Below are 25,496 nucleotides of genomic sequence, written 5' to 3'. Positions count from 1 at the left end.
ACTAAGAGCACAAATTTATTTTAGAATGCATTTTTACAAATTATTTACGCGGCCCATGAACAAAACCATGTTACTCTTGCTACCTTTCTCCACTATGGCAAACAGAAAAGGATGATCAGCAGTGAAAGATAAAGGGCCACTTCTCATCATAATTACACTCGTCACAGCAGCAGCCTCACTTCCCTCTTCATTCACTTCGATGACGGCCTTGTGGAGGACCTGGCTCACAGACACACCCCGATTAGGAGTCATTCCAGAAAAGTCTGCTCCAGCATTGAAGATTTGTTTGGCGCCGAGGGCTTGCAAGTGCTCAGAGAGCTCTTCCTCAAATTCCAGCTTGAACTTTGGCAAAGAAACTAACATCTTAAATGGGTGCATCTGCTCCTGGACTTTTGCTAATCTTTCGGGGGTCAGACTCTCTTCAAGGGCTTGAAGTCCGTCTCGTTTTTTTGGTAGTAATATCAGCATGCTGACGTTTCCTTTGTAAGGCAGCTCTAATGCTTGGAAATCCTCCGTATAGGTCACTGGGAATTTAGCTTTCATGTGCATCATCGACACATTCCTGGAAAATAATATAAGATTTTTAATAAATGTTTCATTTTGGTTCAGTAATTACATTGATTTCATTGCAAATATCTTCTATAAGACACCAAAGCGTTAAAGGAAATTAAAGCGATATTTTAAGCAGCCATTACTTAGGTAATACAGTGTTTGAAAATTACTTTTTAAAATGTCACACAAGCTACTAAACAAATCGGTGAAATTATTTATTAATACCAAAAAGGGATAATATCTCCTTAAACTACAATTCAAATATGTTTTTAGATTATCATTTATCTGAAAAATGGAGGGTGGTGGAGGGCAGATAGCACCCTTAATAACGTATCTATAGATCATGAGTTTTTGTGTGAAACATGAAATCGCAACAATAGCTGAGGCTGGAAGGCTAGTTTATTGGATCCCTAATTATTTAAATATTTTGATAACTACTTTGATTTTTAAAAACTCCTTGATGTATTCTTTTTCTCAAGTCGATAAAAATATGTACCATCAGTGGAAATAAATGTCATGAAAAAAGAAATGAGTACTTTTAGAACGACTAATTATTTTTCAATATAATTAGTAGTTCTAAAAAAATTCCCTATATTAGCATATCAATATGTGGATTCTCCTGGAGAAGAACATGATTATGGGAATTTTCCAAGTTCAGCTTACCGTTCGAAAGTGTATGATGATAAAAGAGTTTAAAAGGTTCAATAGTAAATAGGGAGGCTTTATTCTAAACGAATGCTGAAAAACATAGTAGCAAAAGACAACTGAAAGGTACACAAGATTAGCACTCGCAGTAAATAGAAGCACGCTATCAGCTATAAATAAACTTATCAGCACAAAGAATTCAAAAAGAACTTGCAGGCGAGAGACCTCAGACTTCGGTAAACTATTCACGTCTCTCCATTAGTCTGTTATTTTTCATTGATTTTGTCCTGATTGACTATCATATCTTTATCTTAGCTTTATTTTTTTAATATAATTTACACGAGAGTATATAGAAACGTTTGAAACAAATATTGTTCGGAACTGGATGGTTTCAAGTTCGAAACCCGATTACACCGAAGAACCATCGTGTAAGCGGGTCTGGTGCACGTTAAACGTCCGTGCTAAATGTCCTTCTACTGATGTGGTGTGGGGTGGAAATGGGGGGGGGAAGCTCAGGTTTCATCCTCGTCATCTGACCGCGGTTCAAAATGACGAGTTTTGTCCCAATTTAGCCCTAGTGTTGCTTTAAAACGGGACATTAATATAACTAAACTAAACTAAGAACAAATGTTGTAGCCCATGTTCTAATGCAGCTTTTGTTGTCTATAATGGTGGGTAATTGATGGCATTCCTAAAAATAACATCCATAGAACTATTTTCCTTTCCAGAAGACTTACTGAGCTGGAAGGCATGATTATAAATTTTTAACAACGTCTATTGTGTTAGTAAGCTAAATTTTATCAAGATTCACCGAAATTGATACATAATTTTACAATATATTCTACTTACTTTGCTCCCGATTCCAACCCATTATTGTAAAAGACGCAATCTTTTGTTTTTTTAGGATCAAACTGAGTCTCCCATGCACCCTTGAAATACACTGCATTCAGTAAGACTAGAAGAGTGTCTGCACTCAGTTCATTAAAAAGTTTTTCGATTTTTCCATTTGTCTTTTCCTTGACCCATTCATTAATTTCGGTAACTATTTTGGGAGCGTCTCTTGAGAAATCTACACTGCGTACAGCTGCTCTATACAACTCTTCCACTTTGTGTTTGTACTCCTCAATTAGTTCGAGGTTTTTATCAGCAAGAATGGCATTGGCTGAGTTCAAAACATATTCGTCTGAGGAATCTCCACTCTTCAAGACATCGCTAAAATAACGATGGAAAGTCTCATGGACGACATCGTTGAGCAATTTCGCTTTCTCGTAACCCAAAACCTTTCTCAGTTCCTGTAAAAATATTAGAAAATTCATGTAATAGGGTCCTTCTATTATCTATATAAATATCAGCAATAGTAGTTATAATATTACTTTTAAATACTTGCACAGCGTTACCTTTAGCGGGATGAATATTAAAGAAATCAATCTCACTATGAAAATGTAATAAAAACAAAACAAAATAAAAATTAACGTTGGTTCTGATTTCTTTTTACTACAGTGATATCGTGTGCGAAATTGCTAAATTTAGAAGTTGAAACAAATACGATGCAGAGCCAATTAACGGTACTAGGTGTGGAAGAGAAGTTCGCATAATAATTTTTTAGATTATGCCATGAACATAGCATTTTTAATTTTTTATATATTTAATTAAGTAATCTTAAGATTAGACGATTCATTTTACGGTTTATTAATACTTTAATATTTCTTATTTTATTCCTCCCATTCAGACTTGCAGTCTTTTATTTAAACGAGAATACACGGTATTTAAACTTCCATACCCCACTCACCTTCTTTGTTGTGGTATAAGTCTGCATATTACAGAGGCATGTTTTGGACTGCTATTCCAACTCACTAAAGCGATAGACATGCTTTTATATATTTTTGAATGCTAAATTACAATTTAACTGGGCTACATACCTTTATTCTTCTTATAAACCTTTTATATATGGTTTATGGATTAAATGCGTTCTAAAAAGACTAATAGGGACTGATCTAGATAACTAATATCTTCAATCTAGATAACTAATATATTGAAAAAGAAATAAATGAATGCATTCTGAAAACATGTATTAACATATTTAATACATTTGGGAAAAAAGAAAGAACGATTTGGGAATAAAATCGATTTGATTTTTAGCAGTTTGGTGACGGGGAGCTAAAAATCAAACTCATTCATCTCACCTCAGCTGTATTTCCTCTTGTTCCATAAAAAAGCATGCCGAAAGCTGTGGAAATGCTCAAGGGTGAGAAAAACACATTTTTGGAAGACCCAGAGGACAATCTCCGATGCAGGTTGAAAGCGAGCTCGTTATTTGCCAGGGCTAATTTTCGAAGATTTTCCTCGGCCACATCTTCTGCAGTAGAGATATCTCCGGCACATGCTACGATGCAGATGACGAGAAAAATACCGAATACACTGATGCTTCTCATAGTTAGGGCCGATCTGAAAGGAGAGTTGGAAATGAAAGATTTTGTAATATTTTAATCAGTTCTCGTATAATTTGTTCTTTAATATTTGGAAGTAATCTGAAGGAGGCTTTTGTTATTTATTCCAATATATTTTAACAAGATATAACTATGTTTTTCATCAAACATGTAGTAAACGAAAGTATTTCAACAGTTCAGAATAAATTATTCTTTATTTTTAGTTTTATATAAAATAGAGTTCAAAAATTTCTTTTATATGCAAATATAGATAAAATACAATTCATGTATATATTTTTATATACATTATATATATATACAATGCTGGAGATGTGAACATAGGAGAATAATTGGGAATTATCTCACTCAAATATTAATTTAATTTTCCATCCTTGAAATTTAAACTACAGTCATAGCAATGTTGAAATTGTATTCTTATGGGATTAACTATCTATCTGAAATCGGCCATTGCACCTAATATTCTCCTCTACAAACGACCTTGATGTCGTTGGATGTAACAAATCCTGCCTTCTTCACTGCTCTCATTTCCTACTGACTTCTCCACAATACGAAGCTCAACTCACCCTATTTCAGTTCTTACATCCTCGTTCTCAGAAAACGGTGAGTTGGTGAGAAACCAATAATTTTGCCTCAAGTTGTGGTAGTGGTCTCACCTTCCGTTAACTCTATTTCTCATGTTTTTCAATGAGCAATATAAAATCGTCTTTCTGGATTTATTCTCAAATAAACATCATAAAATAACTGAATATCAATCACTGCACCATCCAAATGTCAAAGTACCTTAAGAGGGTTAATTAAGATGATTATAAGAAAGGAGGTTTTGGAGTAATTATTTGTACTATGTCTTATTCAATAAGAAAGGCCTCTACAACTAGTGAAAGTATGGCAAATATTAAGATAATAAATGTTCAGTTTTTCATAAAGAGTCTCTAATTTGAACTCTTATAATCTTAATGTATTATAACACGAACTTGAAAATGTCTAACATCTTAGAATAAATCAAGCTCCAATTATCTGTATTTTACACTAATAAAATCTATAAATGAAGTTGTAAATAAAATTATCCAATTACTAAGTGTGTTTACCAGATACAGTGAGCGTCAAATGAATGATTGATATAGAAAAAGTTTTATTTTAAATATATTATTGACTTATAAAGTAGATATATACAATTGTTAACTTATTCATGCAGGATGTAACAACATGTAAATGTTTAATAGAATCAAATTGCAAAAAGAAATAATTCAACTAAAGTAGAAAGGCATCAGATTTCAAGCGTCAAAAAAAGTAAACAGAGAACACTGACACCGATAAAAACAATGAAAGCTGTAATATTAATATTGTGTCTGTAGTCTTTTTAGATTTCATCACTGTCTTTAATTGTCTATGTATAACTGCGACAAGATTTTTTTGTTAGTTCAAAAGGGATTTTTTGCCATTTTTCTATGACAATTTTGTTTCGACTCTTCCTTATTAGAAATGGTTCTTTGGTGCACATTTTTCTTAAAATATGTCCATATTCTCGATGAGATTTAGATCAGGTGACTGTGGAAGATGCTCCACAGTGTTTGTACTATTCTTTTCAAATCTTTGATGTGTGTTTGGTATCATTATCATGTTGGAAGATCTAGCTTTCTGACAATCCCAAATTCACAACACTAGTGACAAACTTATCTTTTAAAATATGTAGGTTGTCCATTTTATTCATTGTAGATACCACAAATATTAAATTTCAGACCCCTGTTGCTACCACCCCACCCCCCAGATATTAACGGATACACCCGCATGCATAATTGACTTAACTGAATACTTATAACTGGATTCTTCATTTTTTGGTTTCCATATTTTTGCGAACTTCTGTGTGCCAAATAAATCAGTTTTTTTTTCTCATCACTAAATAAAGCATTATTACAAAGGTCAAAATCCTCATTAAAATACTTTTTGACAAGCAGTAAATGCTTTTTCTGGTTCAATTTTGTGGTGAATGGTTTCTTACATGGAATCCTGCCATGTAACCCATGTTCATGAAGAGTCTTGCTTACAGTGTTTGCACTTATTGTCTTCGTTGATCTTTGTGAGATGCTTTGAGATATTTTAATAGCATTTGCAGCTGGATTAGCTTTGATCTCTCCTACTACTTCTCTTACTTCTGGATTAGTAAGTCGTCTTTGTCTCCATGTTCTCTGAAAATCTTTAATGTGTTTGTATTTGGAATATTTGTCAAGAATTTTCTTGACTGTGCAATGGCTTTTTTAAATAATTTTTTCTATTTCATGTAAGGATTTACTGTTTTACTTTACATTTATTATCGATTTTCTTGCTTCTAGTGCTATTTGTTTTCCCATCGCAAAATATCCTAGATTTTTCTAGAAATTTATATAAATTGAGGCAGAATATACTACTTTAACTCATATCAAGATCCTCAAAGAGAAAAGGGGTAATATCTATAAAATTAAAACATTTGAAGGAGAAAGAGTTATGAGCGTTTACTTTTCTATCACGCATAAAATTGGATGTTCTTAAGTTCAAGTTGAGTTATTTCTTTATGTATTTTATTTAAACTGAATGTTTATAAGTTATTCGATTCTACTTAAATAAGTTAATAATTGTATACATCTACTTCATATTATAAGTCAATAATGTATTTGTAATAACACATTTTCTAAATCAATCATGGCTGCTTACTTTCTTTTGACTCTCACTCTATGTGAACTTCATCAAGTTTCCAGCTTGCATCTCACAAGAAAAGAATTTAAGACCATGCTTACTTTCAGTTAGTTTTTTTGCTGCACAGAAAAACAAAATCTCTCCACAATGCGACACACTAACATTAAGGACGCATAAGAGTGGGTAGGAAAGCGAAAAGTAGGGTCAAGGGGAGAAATTGATCCGACTTTCATTCCTACTTGTAGTTAGCAGCTGTACTCGGTCGTTGAATTTTCATGTTGACAACAGTTAAAAAAAAAAAAGAATTCTTTTTTAAACTTATGAGTATAAAGTTGTTTCCACAAACTAGAAATTACTAAGGGCCTACCTAATTCGTGCATTTTTCTTATCTGGTTACCTCATATCACTATCTATACCTGATATACCAGCGTAAATCAGGATGACAAGTCTAGGGAAAGATGAGGAGGACGGTCAGAGATTGACAACCTGTGGCTGAAGGCTAACCGCCTCGAAGAGTTGCCAGTTCGGAAAATTTGCCAGTAATATGGAAGGATTATGATAAAGACAGAAGCCGGCCACAACAAATTCTGTCGATACTGCTTCGTTCAGTGGGGCAGGGTGTTCGGCTGTACACAAGAAGAAGATATCTAATTTACCCGATATACGAATAAAGTCTTGAAATCCTGATATACAAGTTTGGTGAATTCTCGAAGTAATAGGAAAAATATCAACTCATTTTGTACAGAGCTATTGTACGCGGAATAGCTTCTATAGCAAAGAATTCAACCTATTATATATTTTTTTAATTTATAGCAGATTTGCTAGTATTATAAATAAAAGATGCAACTAAATGGCATTTGTATCACTTCATACTGAAACTTCAAATTTTTATATAGAATGTGTTTTTTTAAAAAATTTTACTTAATGTGCATACCCATCTATCCCACCAAAATGAAAATTTAGATTAGCGTGAATGCACGTTGAACGCAGTTAACTGGTTAAATTTTATCTTTATCTAATTACAAACATAATATTACTCTAAAATCCGATGACGATAATGGCCTTTCTTGGGTACAGCCGACAACCTCTACTCCACTGAGCGAAATAGTAACGACATGATTACGCGAGTGGTACTCATGGGGAAATTGGTCGTTTACCATTGAAATCAACATGGCGCTATGACAATATGTTAACTATTAGAAATAAATATTAAGTTTAGATGCAATAAAGGAACCAAAAAAAAAAAAGAAGAAGAAGAAGAAATGATGAATCCGGCCTGTAGACTTTCACAAGGATAGTTTCTTATTCCTACACTTGGCTGGAATGAAGCTGCATTTGCGTTTTTCCACTATTTTGAACTTCAAAAATAATTTCAGAATTATCCATTTTGAATTTTAATCTTTTGGATTTGAACCTATTGTTTAAGTTTATTTATGTTTTAGTTGTAGCAGCATTAGCGCTCTCTAAATACAACGAATCTTTTATTAGTTTGCTTCCGAAAATATTTATTTATAACAGAATTTCACAATGATTGTTTTTTGATTGATAGTTTATATGTTAATAACTATGTTATTCAAATCAAAAGAGAAAATCCAAAATTCTGATGTGTAAATCTCGCATCATTGGGTTGGGGATTTCTTTTACTACTTATCATGAAAAGAAGAAATATTGAAAACGAATCGAAAGTTTTGTTCAAAAATAGTTTTCAAGTCACAACCTAGTTATAAATACCTAGAGAATAGTAAGAAGATGCAGATTAATTTTTCTAAAGTTCAAATTTAACCTAAAATAACTGCATATATTTTGGAGCCATAAGCATGAACTTGTATTAGGTGAATAATTATGCATCGAATTAATTTTAAAAATGCTAAGAGTTAAATGTATTATGTTGCAGTAAATTTTGTGCTTTGCATTCCTATATTTTAATGAACAAAATTAGCCGTCGGAACTTTGCAAAAAGTTCTAGCTGGAGAGTGTTAAATGAATTTTATTTTGAGGTATTTTAGGCTTTCACTGCATTCTCACAAAGTTGCAGAGATATAGAAATTGGTTGTTTCATTCTCATTTAAAAAATTGTTTTTTAATTTTCAGTATATTAATAAAAGCACGTTTTGAATAAATTTTTTTAAAATTGTACTATTTTGTAACATTCCCTAAATCTTTACTATAAATAATATGCAATCTAGCTCAAACAGCAGCTTTTATGTGGAGTCATAATTTAATTTGATTGATTAAAAGATAACTTAGATCTGAAACCGTTATTACCAGGAACACACAATTCTCTAATATTCAGAACTTTGATGCATCAGAGAGTAAAATGTTTTACTAAGATTCCACCCATTCGATTATTTACAGTAAGAAACACGCTTTTATTAAAATAAATAAGAAACAAATAAAATTAAATAAAAACAAGTAAAAACATTCATTCAAAACTTAATTTAAACTCCAACTTCCTAATACAGTTTTAGCAAAGAAATGCATCTTACCTTTACGATTTCAAGGTGAAGGACTGACTGATATCAAATGTGATTTCTGTTATATACATTGTTCTTCTGGGAATTTACAACAGGTGGGAAAGAATCAATTTACGTTATCGATATGTTATCGCTTGCCTCAATATCCTTTTATCACTTTTCTTCGCTAAGAAAACAGTTATTCTTTATTTATGGGCAGAAATGATCAAAAGCCAATTTATTATTATAATGGTTTATGACAATGAATTACTATTTTGTGTTTCGTTTAATATCTTTCACTTCAGTTATGCAGAAACGGATATATCTAATTTGAAATTAATTTTTCAATATTAAATTTCTCTGACACGGATATATTTCATCATAAACGCTTAAGTATTTAGTAAATAAGCCTAATTTCAAATGATGTTCTGATTTAATGATAAATAATATGTCTTTATATATTTGAAGGTTAATAACATATAACCTTATTCACTTTTCAAAATTTCAAATTGTAAATATTTCATTTACAACACTTTTTTGAAAATAATATTGTACTCTTAATTTGACATTTACTCATTTACGGTTTTTATTTTATAAAATACATTGTAATGACATTTCATTTTTTGTGAATTTAAAACATTTTTCCAAGAAAGTTATATAAATGTATTTCAATAGATATAAGAAATATGGTAAAAAAATTCATGAAAATTTGATTTTCAATTTTATTTTAAAATCAAAATAAATTTAAATAAATCTCAGTGAACAGTAGATCAGATGTTAAACAATAAACAAGAACAAAAACAACAAAAATGTAATCGTTTCCTCGAGATTTTTCGCATAATTTGTGATAAACCTGTTAACAAAGCATGCGATCCATTTAACACCATACATAGCAGCTTCAGGTGATAAGTCATTTTAACATTAATTATGTGTTTTAAAGGTTGCTGTTAATTTATATTGTACCTACTATGTTGCACATCTTGCAAATATCATTGTCAATTTTATAATCTCACTGTCACACTTGAAAGAGTGTTTCTCCTTCCTCTAAATTCATATATCTATGATAATTATTGAATTAAAAATTTATATTAAACTTTTCATATTAAATATAAAGTTTAATATAAATTTATAGCAAAATTTATATTAAACTTTTATGCACTTGCTGTATTTTAGTGTTGAAATTTCAAAAGTAAAAAAATGATCGACAGCTTTCTATTAAATTATAAGTATGGTATGAGATTGTATCCGGTTCCGTAACACATTTATCATTGCTATATATTAGTTGCAGAAGTTTCATTTCTAGAATTGTTAACACTTTTCTATCCAGGACACTAGGATACATGTGGCATAACACATCAATAAACCTGTAACGTGTCAAGAATTTAAGAAAACAAGAACACGTAAAATAGTAAACTCATTCAATTTATTTAGCTTTTTACAAATTATTTACATGACCCAAGAATAATATCATGTTGCTATTACTGCCTTTATCCACAATGGTAAACAAGAATGGGTGGTCAGCTCTGAATTCCAATTTAAATAAGCTGCTTTTTACCATAATGATTCCTGTCACGGCGGCGGCTTCACTTCCCTCCTCATTCACTTCAATGATTGCCTTGTGTATGACTTCACTGACTGGCATACTTCCGCTAGAAGTCATTTCTGAGAAGTCTGCCCGAGAACTGAAAACTTTCCTGTCGCCTATGGCCTGTATCTCCGATGAGAGTTCTTTTTCGAATTCCAGTTTGAATTTTGGCAGCGAGACATCTACTTCCAATTTGCGCAATCGATGTTGAATATCGAGCAGTGTTTGAGGAGTGAGACTCTCTTCAAGAGATTTCAGACCATCTCGCTGTTCTGGCAGTAAAATCAGCATGCTGACGTTTTCTACTTTGTAAGGCAGTTCAAGAGCCTGAAAATCCTTGAAAAAACCGAAAGGAAATTCCGCTTTCATGTGCATTAAGGGCACTCTTCTCAAAAGAACAGAAAACATTGGAGTAAGCAAGATAGGATTAAATAATTTTTTTTAATACTGAAGAAATGTATTATACACACATAAAATTATATATATATATATATATATATATATATATATATATATATATATATATATATATATATATATATATATGAAATGTAACTTTTTAATATGATTTAAATCCTAATTAATTTTCTATTTTTTATCTTGAATCATAATAATTTATTCAAAAAATTCTCTTATTTCCTCGTACAAGACACATTTTTTTATTTAATATTTTTAACATATGCTTTAAAAATTGACAGAGTTCTAGATATTCAAGAGCAGAGATTAAAAATCCCTATCGTTCCAAGCATTCCATCCAAGACTCCCTTTCCTGAATCGACATGTGTCAAAGATATCCCTATAAGAATCTCTGAGTGAAAAAATTTCGAAGACTTTCGTATATGTGTCCTAGTGTGAACAGATTTGTTCCACCTTTATCCCCATGTATAAATCATGCTTCCCCTTGGAAAAATGCTTAATCAAGAATATTTCTAACGCCAAAAAAAAAAACATCCAACCAACCAATCACATTCTTGGAAAAATAAATTAATTTCAAATGTTTCTGTAATCTATAAATAAAATTATAGAATATTTTCTATAATCTCCAAAAAATAAATTTCTTGCAATGAATAATTGTATATTTATTTCTAAACTAAATTTCCCTCCTCAATCTTTAAAAAGTATAAGATAAGGCCTAAAATAACCCATATGTAGCTCCAAAATGGGACTAAAATTTAATGAAAACAAATCAGCCCATCAGTATTAATCTTAATATTGACGTTTAAACATAATGAACATCTCTCATCATGTGCTCTAATATGCACTGAATAGCAAGCGCATCCATTTCTAAACTAATTGACAATATCCTTGATGAAGCTCACTAATTCTCATCCTTACTTTGCTTCCGATTCCAGTCCATTGGCGTAAAAGACCTCATGTCTTGTTTTATTGGGATCAAACTCAGTTTTCCAGGTTCCCTTGAAGTACACAACATTCAGTAAGACTGCAACTGAGAACTGCCGGACTGAGTTCGCTAAGGAGTTTCTCGATTTTCCCATTTGTCTTTTCCTTCACCCACTCATTGATCTCTTCAACTATACTGGGAGCTTCCTTAGCGAAATCCACATCTCGTACAACTGCTTTGTACAACTCTTGAACCTGGCGTCTATACTCCTCAAGCAGCTCCAAGTGTTTATCAACAAGAATGGAATTCGCCGAGTTCAGAACATATCCATCAGAGGAATCTCTACTCTTCAGGACCTCGTCAAAGTAATGGCTGAAGGTCTCGTGGATGAAATCGTTCGACAACTCTGCTTTCTCATGGCCCAAAGCCTGTCTCAATTCTTGTGAATGCAATAGAGTGTTAATTAAATAGACGAAGAAATTAAATGTTCCTAATTTGAATAAATTCCTATTTCAACTGATAAATATTATATTAAATATACGAAATCAGCAATCTATTACAAAATAAAACTTTGTCATTTTTCTTCTAATATAAATTTTGATCATATAGTGTTTGGTCTTAATTTTTTTTTTACACTAGAGATATTGCATTATAATCTTGCATATTATTCTCTTCTTATCATGTCAGATTTTTTTTTGAAAGTTTGTAATGACATCATGTCTCTTAATTTCTTACAAAAGTTTTGAAAAAGGCTTTTAAGCCATATATTAATTAAAAGATATACAGAAAAGAGAAGTCCTAGAAAAATATTCTCTAGTATAGAGTGCAGAAACCACAAGGGGGGATTAAGATTGTTCATACCATTTAGGGTTAATTTGATTCTATTTCAATGATCCCAAGTTTCATATCACTAATATGTTTATGGATATGAATGTTTTAGCATTCATTATTATTGTGATTGAAAATGATATGAATACTATAATATTCCATTCGTCGTGAAACATCAATCTAAAAGTTAATAAATTATTATATTACAATGGTCTCCACTAACAATTTGTAGTCGAATTTTTTGAACTAATACTGATTGCTATTTCAGTAATTATCATTAGTACAAATTTCTAAAATATTCAAAAACCTACGGATTTGAAATAATAAGCATCTAATCATTTAGACATATATTTGAATACATTAATTTATATATTTTAAATGGAAGCAACGTTTTGACATCTGAAACATTTTTTATTCGTTTTTGTATTCATATAAATGAAATATTTTTAAAAACAAGTCTTAAGCATTTTATAACTAAATAATACGAAATTAAAATCGAAAAATAGATTAATTAATGCTCTGATTCGTTCAAATTTTTTGATTCTGTGACTTATAAATTTGTTATCTTCCGACTTATAGCAATCTAACAAATCATAAGTTATAAAAGATCGGCACATTTAAAACTCTTTTGAATACTTGAGCGTTCACGTCATAAAAATGAACCTTTATAGAAATATGCCACCTTTTATTTACTGTGCCTTCATAGATCGAATCTTCTATGCTTCCGTTAAAGAGTTTTAACATATAACCACAGCAATAAATATTTGAAATCTAATCGATGAAATTTAAGAGATTCTCACCTCAGCTGTGTTCCCTCTTCCACCGTAAAGCAGGATGCCAAAAGCTGTAGATATGCTGAAGGGCGAGAAGAAAACATTTTTAGATGAATCAGATGCCAACTTCCGATGCAAAATGAAAGCCAACTCATTGTTTGCCAGAGCCAGTTTTCGGAAATTTTCACTGGCCACTTGTTGTGAAGTAGAGATCACTCCTGCTGAAACGAATGCAACGCAGAAGGCAAAGCAAATGCCAAGCAGACTGATGCTTGTCATTTTGGAATGATAGTACAAAAGCTGAAAGAATATAAAGGGTCTTAATATCTATATTTTTGCATTGGGAGGTTTCAAGGCACATGAAAAATTTCGAAGGAAATTGTCATGCCGCTAACCTCCAAAGAGCTTTTCCGACCCTACGCCTGAAAATTGTTGAAGTGAAGAGACAGAAACAGTTATGTAAAAGTGTGTGACTAATGCAGGTAAAAGTGTGTGTTGGTAGGAGCTCCGGAGGGAACTCCAAGAAATGAGTTTGAATTTAAATTGGAATTTAACTGTATCGATGAAAACAGTATTCGATTATTTAATCCATAAATAAATCCTAAATTCACCCACTTGTGTTGCTAATGAAACTGTCATCACTTATGCCAAGGCACGCGATGGAAAGTTTAAAATTTGAAGACGAACAAAGATTATATAGAATTAAAAGAGTGAGATCATACATTTTTAAATCAAGTAAAACTTATTGATAACATTGTTTCCATTTAACCGTACTGAATGGTTCTTCTGTTGATATAATACAAGTGGAGTCAAAAATGCGTGGAAATGATAAAGAACAAGATATATAGAATGTAGCTTGACTTTGATAGTTGACGATGCTATGTAAGAAATGGATGATACTAGACGGATCTTTTTAATCAGTTAGGAGACGAATGTGATTAAAGTCACATTGTCATGGGTTTTACTCCTTTCATAACATCAAATTCTCCACTGTAGTAGCGCAAGATATTGCACCATATTCCTACGATGTTGTTTGATGTTCTGAATGCCGTGCAGTGTTGGAAAGATATCGTAACAATATTGTTACGAATCTGTAATGCGGCTTCCCAGCATAGTCGGTTCCATAGGAGATCCCAGGGCTTGGCGACAAACTTGGCGACCATTTGGCGGCTTGGCGACGAATTTGGCGATTTTGGCGCCAAAATAGAATATACCCGAAACATCGAGAATTTTCCTGATCCGTCCAGTAGGAACCGAGATACGCCTCGAACGTTCCTGATTGGTTGAGAGGTTTCTAGCTCCGCCTCCTGAGACCTATAAAAGGAGTGGCCCGCAGCTGCCGAGTAGTCGTGACCCAGCAGTGGTGAGTCGAGTGGTGAACCAGCGGTGAATTGAGGAGAAGTCGGAAGCGGCAGAGCAGAGTAGAGTGAACCAGAGTCGTCGTGGTGAATTGAGTCGCGGGCCAGTGGAGTCAAAGAGTAGTCGAAAGCTACGGTGAAGAATTCGTCTTCCAGGGACTAGCGGATCAGCGATGGAGTAGAGCTGCTGTGTATACTGTTGTATGCTGCACGTCTCGGCTGAAGATAATCGTCTTCTGTGCTTTATATAGTTGTCGTCTTTGTGCTGTGCTGTGTGTCTTCGTGTAAATAAACGTCATTGTTTTATTTTCTACTGCCGCCTGGCGATTGAGTGTTCTCCACACCATATAACTCCCACTAACCAACCCCGGAAATTTCGTAACAATATTGTTCGTTATTTTGTGATAATAGGGACAACATCATTCGGTAGAAAAAAAACGTTTTAACACAATAGCATTAATACCAACCCTGTTATTTCTCGATGACTTGTTTTCCGTTTCAAACTTTTCTCCATAGTAACGCAGTCCTCTAAATGAGGTAGAAGGACAGCTGCTGACTTATCAGAGTCCATTTATAACAACTTACAGTGTGTCGTTCTACGTTGAGGGAAACAGCTCTCAGACGAGATACCAAATTTTTCAGGCAATAAATATTATTTCAGATGGTTTGAGAGAATATAATACCTAAAATAATGCTCTTTTGCTTTCACTCCAAAAGTCATATTTAAATTCAGGAGGATGGATATAAAATAATTTATTAGAAAAGTTATTATTGTTCTTCAGTCTTTAAATTATAAATAAATAGCTAAACAAATCATTACATTATTTAATATTGCTCTTTAAGATATCCTATCCACTTTTGATAACCAGCTAATTCACCAGGATTAGTGGTTTCTAAAGCTTTCCGTAATTTCCTCCACAAAATGCTTTTATATTTCATATTTTCAGGCATATAACTTATATTATTTCAAAAGATTTACACCATTCTGTTCATTTTTCATTGCATTTCACGAATTTTCCGTCTATACATCCAATTATATCACTGGAAACAGCTGATGTATTTTAAATATTTTAAACCACTCCTTGTCTCTAAACTTAAGTCTTAATTTTGCATGCAACAAAATCCAAAATTTTTTATTAAAATGAAAAAAAGAAGCCGAATCTTCCTATTTTGATCACAAAAACTCCTGAATGAAATATTAACATCAATAAAGCATTAGGATTCTTCCCTTCATCAATATAATATACTGTTATAAAATACTGTATATTACTGAGCTGGACAGCATTAATTTATATAGACATATTTTCATCTTTATTACTAATTGTGATTCTTTTTACTTAATTTGGAATTGCACCTTAACATTTTTATGCATTTAAAAGAAACTGGAATGGTATTTATTATTCGACTGAAAAAAATAGAAAATATTTTAAGTTCCAGTTTTATATTATATGCTATAACATTAGCATGCGTTGATTGGCTAGTTGGATTTTTAAATCTATACTTATAATAAAGCTTAATGTGTGTGTGTGTGTGTGTGTGTTGGCGCTCTACAGGCCAGGTCATTTGACATACAGCTACCAAATTTGGAACATGTATACCTTAGAGGTCGGGAATGTGCACCTGGGGTCCCTTTTTTTGAATTTTTAATTAGAATTTTAATTATTAATTAAAAACTAACTTTCCCGCCAAAAGAATCTTCCATTTTCCCCACCTCCAACTTTCCCTCCAAAAAAATCTTCCTTTTTCTCCACCGCCAAATGAGTAAGACTTCAGCTTTTTTTTCTCCCAGCAGTAATAAGGCTAGGGTTAACATTTTTCGGCGGATTATTTCAAACGATTCTGTTTATTTTCTTAATGTTTTATGCATTTAAAATTAAACATTGTTAATTAATCCATGTTTCAGATTCATTCTGAAGTACTTTTGAATTAAAATAACACAGAATAAAGGAAATTAAAAATGTATAATCTGCATAGCGTTACCCCAACTGGCGAAGAAAATTCACGCATGCGCATTGTTCTGATTGTTGTCATGACAACCACTATCATCGGATGATTTAAATTATTTTTAGGTTAGTTGCATGCTTTTGTAAGTAAATCGTATTTATGTTAGTTTTATATATTTTTTGTATATGCTTACAGTTTTAAGTACATCATTTTTTAAGTAGTTTTTTTAAACCTGTTTTCGACCGATTATTTTAAACGATTCATTTTATTTTCTTAGTGTTTGATGCATTTAAAATGAAACATTGTTAATAAACCGATCTGTTCATGATGAATCTGAGAAAATTTTGTTGACAAATTCTTGAGATATTACATAAATTAAGAAAGATATTCTTTATTGCCCATAAAGTTTAAACGCTCAGTGACTCTGTTATCATATTATAAAAAAATGCTTTGTTTCAGTAAAAAATATTATTATATTAATTGCAGATTAATTTTTTCCATTTTAATTTAAAGCATAAATTCTTAGAGAGGTAACAGAAAATTAGAGAGATACATATTACGTTATGACTGAAGGCCTTTATAATATTATGAGTGAATTATATGACTATCAAAATTTGAAGTTTTAATATATTTTGATGAAGAATCTATTAAAGTTGTAATTGCGTAAAACATTTAATTATTAAAATTTAAACGAACATTAAGATTGGCGAACCGACTGGTCGCCAAAGGCGGCTAGTAATTAATAAAATAGGTGTTATTTACAAGTCTTTTAAGACTCGGAAAATTTCATTCTGCTACGGGATTTTGTTCCATGATTATGCAAAGTTATTCAAAACAATTGCTGTAATTAAAATTGATATGACGTAAACAACAATAAGAAAAAATAATTGCAATACTGAATATTTACAGAAGGAAAGGAACTTGAAGTTAAATTTAAGCATATGATAATAAACATTGCCAATGAGATGTATGTGAATACAATTGTAAAGTTTCAGCATGTGACAATAAATCTTACTTGATTATTACTTGAGCATTCATTTTATTTGGACTTCGTTGTTACACCTTTTTTTACACGCACAAATAATGCTTCTTTTAATAATGATATGGATTGACAGGATTGATTTTGCTCATGTGACTATGAGAATATACTTTTCAATCTCACCCTCGATCTATCAATTGGCGCAATTTACTTTTCTGCTAGAGGCTCATCGCAAAAGATGCGAAAACATTTTGATTCTTTATTAGTAGAGTTTGTGTGGCGTCATATCCATTCCAAAGCCGAAGTGTTTTCAGCCAAATTAACTGATATTTGCAAATCTCTGCCTCTCTTGTAATATTATTTATAATTGTCTTTAACTTACTTTTTTTCTAAATAAAATAAAATAAATTCTTACAGCGTGTTGCCATCTGTCTCTAACTATGATAATTATAATATGTTTATACCCAAAAATTCACCAAAGCCTGTAAAATTGCACGCGTATAACGGAAAAGTATCTAACTCCCATACGGCATTTATTATGTTTGAAAATGAAATTTTAAATCTTTTTTTTTTGATAATGTGTTTAAATTTAATATTCATATCTTTATTTGCAAGATAATTACAAACGTTCATAATTGCTTGAATTGTTCTGAAAAACATTGTAGCTACGTCCATTTTTTAATGAATTCTTGAAATTTCAAAAATAATTACACTTTGGAATTATTGGGATTTAAATGGTAATATGTTAATTATAAATCATCTTTATAATAAACCCACATTTTTAATCATTATGATATTTTTATTTTAGAAATTAAATTAATTTAAGATCAATTTTCGAATAATATTTGACTTTCCATATAAAACCTAAAATAGAATTATAAAGCAACATGCTGAAAATGCTATTTCATTTGAAAGCTGTTATTACGAAATCCTTATTGAGATATAAAATTGAAATATAGAAACTTGCCGCAGTTAAAATGAAAATTTCTCGAACTTTCAAAGGTTGGAAAAAAATATATTCATCATTATTTAATTTTACTAAAAATGATTTCCTTTACAATAAATTAATTAGGAATGTAACAATAAAAATGAATACCTACTTATTTTAAATATTTTTGTCTGTGTAAAGAATTGTTTGAAAATGCAATAATGAGATCCTAAAAATAGCTAGCATATTGTTAACTTTTCAAAAATGAAATAGGGAATACAACTTTGAAATAGACAATTTTCGTAATCGTTGTTGAGTTACTTATCTTATTTTAAAACTTTGATAGTGAAAAATAAATAATCCCATGTTTATTTTTTATTATCCGTCTTTGGAAACAGTTAGTCCACCGGAATTAACCATTGCGAAAAATCTTATTTAAATATTCTATGTAACTTGGTTTTAATGATTTCCGCAGAAAATATTTCTTCACTTCATTATTTTTATTTTCAAAATATTTCTTAACTTTTTTTTTTTATGTACAAAATACTTTTAAACTCTTTATTGTGCACCATATTTTTCTAATATTTTGCTTATATGTTTATACAGTATTTATATCGCGGAAAAGAGCAGCAGTATTAAAAAATGGACGCACTTTAAAGAATTTTCTCTTTTGCTTGATTCTGAGGTTAAAGCAAAATTACAAATTTAATAAAAGTTTTAAAAAAATTACTGAAATATAGCCTGAAGACTAAATCTTGAGCATCAACGACGAGAAAACCTTGGTTGAAATATTTATAGCAAAAATGAAAAAGATTTGAATTCCATTTCAACAATGTTGAACTGAGTTTCTCTTCTGCAATGTTATATATGAGCTTAAAATATGTTTTTTAAATAAAATTGATTAATAGAAAAAAAAATATATGACAAAAATTTATGTAATGGAATGGAATGTTTAAGTTTTTTTTATGCTGTAATAATTTCAACAGTTCCAATTAGAAAACGCAAAGATTTGCTAAATTTTTGACCGCCGAAAATTGTAATTAAAATTTTTTAAAAAATCCACTCCAAGGAGCCTTTTTCTACCCTTTGGAAGTATATACGTATCATTTGGTAGATCAAATGGTCTGGCTTGTAGTGCATTAACAGACATACATACATACACATATCCATCATTATTATTGGGGGCCGCGGTGGCCTGGTGGTAAGGTCTCGGCTTCGGAACCGGAAGGTTTCAAGTTCGTGATGCGATTCCACCGAAGAACCGTCGTGTAAGGGGGCCTGTTGCACGCTAAATCCGTCATGATCAAACGTCCTCCCACTGGTGTGGTGTAGTGTGGAGAGGGGGTGCCAGCTCAGGTGTCGTCCCCGTCATCTGACCGCGGTTCAAAATGACGAGGTCCGTCCCAAAATAGCCCTAGTGTTGCTTCAAACGGGACGTTAATATAACCAAACCATCGTTATTATTAGTAGAGATGCGTAATTCTATTGTTAAATAATAAATAATTTTTATATTATTAATTATTTATATGCATAAAATCTTAATTTAAAAATTCTGAACCGAACAAAAGTGTAAATTAAAAAAGTTTTTAAAAATGTAAGTGAAAAATAAAATAAAGTAAAAAAGTTAATATAAATTCCATTCTGTGTTTCGTTTTCTCTAGTTTCAGATTAGACTGTAAGGTTTGCAAAGAAATTGCAGTTCGTAATCATATTTGTTTTGCACCTTCTTTCAGTTAAAATCTACTTTAATGTGGACTTTATCCTGAACGATACCAAGTCACCAATGATTAGCACTAAAAATCAAGATGGTTGTCATAGCAAATATTAAAGTGAAATAATCACCGAGGGTTACTATCGGAACTACTTCTCTTAATTGCTCTAGACTTGCCATAATGATGAAAAAATCCAAGAAATATAGTAATCAAGATTTCAATCTTTCTTTCTATTCGATATCTGCCGACTGATTATACAAAGAATCTTTATCTATAATCCTTTGATATTTTTTATCTATTTATCTTTTCTTGTACACCTGTAATTCTAGATATAAATAAGAAGATAGAGAAACACTTTGATGCATCATTATCTTGTAAAATACGAAAGTTAGGAAACGCACGTACAAATGCTTTTCTCTCGCGTAATATCAAAAGCGCACAAGTTTAGCACTGTCTATAGCCTTACAATGAACTATACATTATCTTTCCAATTCTCGTCTTTTTTTCTTATTTTACGACTCATCATGAATCTGTATTTAAATTGACTCATCTGATATATTACTAGAAAAGAATTTATTCATTTGATGTATTGAAAACAAGAATTGACTCGTTTGATGTATTGAAGGAAAAAATTGACTCATTTGATGTATTACAAGAACAAGAATTGACTCGTTTGATGTATTGAAGGAAAAAATTGACTCATTTGATGTATTACAAGAACAAGAATTGGCTCATTTGATTTATTACGAGAACAAGAATTGATTCATTTGATGCATTATGAAAACAAGAAATGACTCATCTGATATATTATGCGAACAATAATTGCCTCTATTTGAATCATTCGTCAAGTAAGCATGTATTTATTCGTTTGCTTGATGTATGTAATGAACACTATGATGGAAATTACTACATCAACTAAAAATCTGGCGGAAATAATTCTATAAAATTAAATTTTTTTCAAAAATCGTGTTTATGAAACAGAGTGAACATCCGAAATTGAGAAAGTTTTCAAAAACTGCAAAAGATATCATTGTTTGTGTTATGTTGATTCCATAATATAACCTTTTAATTATTTTACAATATTCGCTTTTAGCAGTCAGCTGATTGCCAGGAATATTAGTAGTGTGTAATTCCAATAAAATTTCTTATATATAATTTAATGTTCATGATGTCACCAACAAATTATTTTTAAGGATTAACTTGTGACATATATTAAATTACTGTTTTTTTATAGGCTTAAATCTTGATCTGTTGATTTATATATGAATCCCCCTAATGGGATTGAATTTAATGACATCATACTGCCAATAAATCTTCTAATAATCTGTTTCAAATTGCATGCTGTCTTTTATATTAATATATTTTAACTTTCTGTTACGCCTGCTTACCTCGGTAAAATGTAAGAGTAACAATGTATTCATAAATGCTCAACTTGACAATTATTTTTGAAGTATCAAATGGAAAATTAATTAATAAAATATCAAGCAAGATTTTGACGTTTTTCCGCAATGACTCTCAAAATTATTATGTTAAAAAACTGATTTTTTTCAAGAATTTGAAGTTTTAATAATGCTGTTTTAATGATAACAATTTTATTACAGTGCAATGTTTTGTTGAATTTTGAAAATTCTTTTTAAAAATATTTTAAAATATTAATTTCTTTAACAAAAGATTTCATTGTTGCAATAAACGTTTCAATAAAATAGATTTGTTTCAATAAAATTCTTTTTCCATTAAAAGTTGGAAACTCGAGATTGAAAGCTAAGAAGATAAGATTTTACTAATTATTCTTTTAATTATTATCGTTAGAGACTACGTATTTCTTGTAATAGATAAACAGATATAGAATTTTTAATAGTACTGTGGTTTTTATGGGATTTGATTCCATTTAAAAGGTTCATGTACAGAATAAATAAATCAAGTGTAAGGCTATTTAATGAATTCGGCTTTAATGTCTGTCACAGTTGAGATTCTTAAAAATACTCTCTAGGGAGAATCATTGAATTTTGTCATATATAAAATATTTAATTGAAATTAGACACAACCAATATTCTTGGCAACCATTTTATAGTTGGTCACCAAAAGTGGCTTGTATTTAATAATATTTTTTATATATCTTATTTGTAGTTTCTTAAAAAGCATACTTTTTTAATTTTAATTATTTTATATTCTTTTGTATTTAAATATAATTTAATATCATAAATATTATGGTATTTTGAAATTAATTACTTTTCTAATTCAATATGAGATGGCGCCACCTGTTTACCCAATAAAAATTAAATTAAATTAATTTATATGTTAATAAATAAGTTGTGAAAGTATTAAAATAGCGTATTTTCATCGACAGTATGCAAGTATTCAAAATTTGAAACCTCAAAACACTTCTGGACTTAAATAGAAAATCGATTGCAAAATACCATCATTATAAACATGAAACCTCAAGTTAAATAAAAATGTCTGCAAAAGAAAATCCTTACCTTCTGGAATTCAATGTGACACACTGACTCACTAAGAGCATATTTTCCATTTTATAAATCTTTGATCTGGGGAATTATTCCGAAAATACAGGTGTGAAAAAAATTAAACATTTGATATGGTATCTCTTGTCCTAACGCCCCTTTTATCACTTTTCTCTGTTTGGATAAAATTGTTGCATATAAAATCATAACCGATCAAATATTAATATCAATTCTGTTATGACTGTTTACGTCTAAGTCACGCGTATCTACTTTGTGTAAAAAACATATGGGGTAACGGATTATATCTCTAGTGAAATACTTTCAAGGTTAAAGATACCAATATTCAATCCTGAAGATTTCAAGGTCAAACAATATATCGGTTCTTAACTGTCAGAAGTAATAAATCGTACTTATATTTTAATTAACATATAAACATAACTAATATATTAACTACATAAATATTTTTTAACAGCGGTTTAGTAAAAATTTAAGCCATTGAGAAATATTTTTAACTAGGCGATCAACTGATTTGCCAAAATATTAGTTTTTATTTAATTTTGATTAAATCTCTTATGCAAAACTTAATTTTATGACAAACAAAGCATTTTTAAGTTTGAAACTTTGATAGACACTAAAGTTGTGATTTTTTTAATAACCTTACACTTGTTCAGATTATTATGTAGATGAATTTCCTAATAGAGTTAGGGAAAATATCTATTTATTATACCGATATAAAACCAGTAGGAGTCGTCTTCACGAAACTTTTTCTCATACTCAGTTATAAAAGATTTATCTCCTCCCCCCTTCCCGTATATTTTAAGCAAGACCGTGAACACTAGGAGTGCTTAGATTTTTATTTCCACGCATGAGAGTTGTATGCTACTTTATATAGTATAAAAAATAGGTGCATGTATATTAACTGCATACCATTGTTACAATCGTCACGAAAAATTGATCTTTGATTTGAATCTAGAGTGTTTAATAAATCTTTACTTGCAATTTTTGAAGGATTTTTTTGGTGATTGATTGCATACATGCAATAATACACAGATAAAAGAAAATTGACAACGCATTTTAGCCTCCTATTCCCTAACTAACTGAAATCAAAAATTGACAAAAGTACAATTGTAGTCACAAGATCACATACCAAATTTCATTTAAGTCTTTCCGTTTTTGAATTTTTGCTTTCACAAGTATGACAAAGTAGACGGTCAACCCTTTAATTTATATAGTTTTAAATTTGAAATATATCTACATTATATATTCTAAACATGTATACCAAATTTTATCTATCTAGCTGTTTACGTTTGTGAATTACCATATGTCGTTTGTACTCAGACAACCTGACAGTCAGATTTTTTTTAAATGGATTTTATTCGAGATTTCATAGAAATCTATAATTTTGGTGTTAAGACCATACGACAAATTTCATCCATTTAGCTCAAGATGTTTTTGAGACATCGAGTTCATAGACAGTCAGAATCCCAAAAGTGTATTTTTTGGATTCAAAGAGGTCTGAAATGCGGAGATTCATCAAATTCTTGAATTATAATTTTTCGACTATTCCCGTAATGTCTTTGTATATTAATTATACAAGAAATTAAAAATTATAGGAGATTCGAAAATTTTAATCTGAAACATTGCATCATGGAAATGTCTTGGCTTGACTCGTCTGAAGTTATATAGTTAAAAAAATTATTCTTAGTAACAATAACAATAGCGTGCATATAACAAATTTTTTTTAGTTTATTCGAATCATATATAAGTATAAACGCAGTAAATAAAACAACGAATATGTTGCAAAATATACTTAAAAATAATTTTTAACCAGTGGTGGTAGTCTCTCCCCTAAGAAATGTCAGGAGAAATTTCTCGCATACTCTTCAATAAATATTGTTACAAAATTTTTTCTTCTACAATAAATACCGCCAATCAATTGTTATAATGCAGCACATTTAATCGCTATAGTTCAGCAGCTTGCTTGCTGTCTAATACTCCAGTTTCTTTACTTGTCGGCGACTCCGACTCCTCTCACACACACACAACTTCTGACGATACACACAACTTCTTCATTACAGCTTCAGAGTGCTCGTCTTTAATAGTTCCAGAATGCGGGGCTAGAATCTTCAGACCAATCAGGGCGTACCTGGGTGTATCTCGATTATTACTGGATGGATCGTGAAACTTCTCGAATTTTCTGGTATTATCCATTTTGTCGCCAAACTCATCGCCAAGTCGCCAAATAATCGCCAAGCTCTCAGGTCATTGACGCACAGGACAGATCTTACAAAGGGTTTTAACGGTTTTCCCCAGGATGACACTACTCGTGCCGGGTAGCAAAATTACAAATTTGTAACAATATCCTTTCCCTCTCCATCCCACTTAAAATTACAGACATAGGTTAATCCCGCAAAAGTCCCACATGGCATTGGCGAACAATAGTTACGAAATATGAATCTTTGGCGTGAATCTAGTATTTTTATCTAATCTATCGTGCGAATATGCATTTTAGATGTCTTTTCTCAGATTAATTGCAACCAAAATTTAACAGGAAACTACAATTATAGTGAGAAGATCACATATCAAATTTCATCGATTTTAAATCATTGCGTTTGCATGCATGTGAAAGTACTGACAGACAGACAATCAGGCTGTTGATAGTTTTGCTTCAAAATTTGATAAGAATCTGTATTTTGGATGCTTCACCTGTGTCCTGGATTTAATTTACCTTCCTTTTTAATCTTTGATGTTACCTAATTCAATTGTATTTCAACAGCCAGAGAGAAAAAAGGACTTTTATTGAATGGATTTCTTTCAAAATGTG

At 31.0% G+C, this 25,496-nt stretch overlaps 1 pseudogene; it reads right to left on the bottom strand.

Annotated features, from left to right (window-relative positions):
- On the bottom strand, positions 1-22,716 carry LOC129984911 (uncharacterized; annotated as a pseudogene).
- Between the last annotated feature and the right edge of the window lie 2,780 nt (positions 22,717-25,496).

This window comes from Argiope bruennichi, chromosome 9 (assembly GCF_947563725.1).
Source record: "Argiope bruennichi chromosome 9, qqArgBrue1.1, whole genome shotgun sequence".
NCBI lineage: Eukaryota > Metazoa > Arthropoda > Arachnida > Araneae > Araneidae > Argiope > Argiope bruennichi.
Note: the sequence above shows the minus strand (reverse complement) of the source record. Positions and strands in the feature narration are given on the sequence as shown.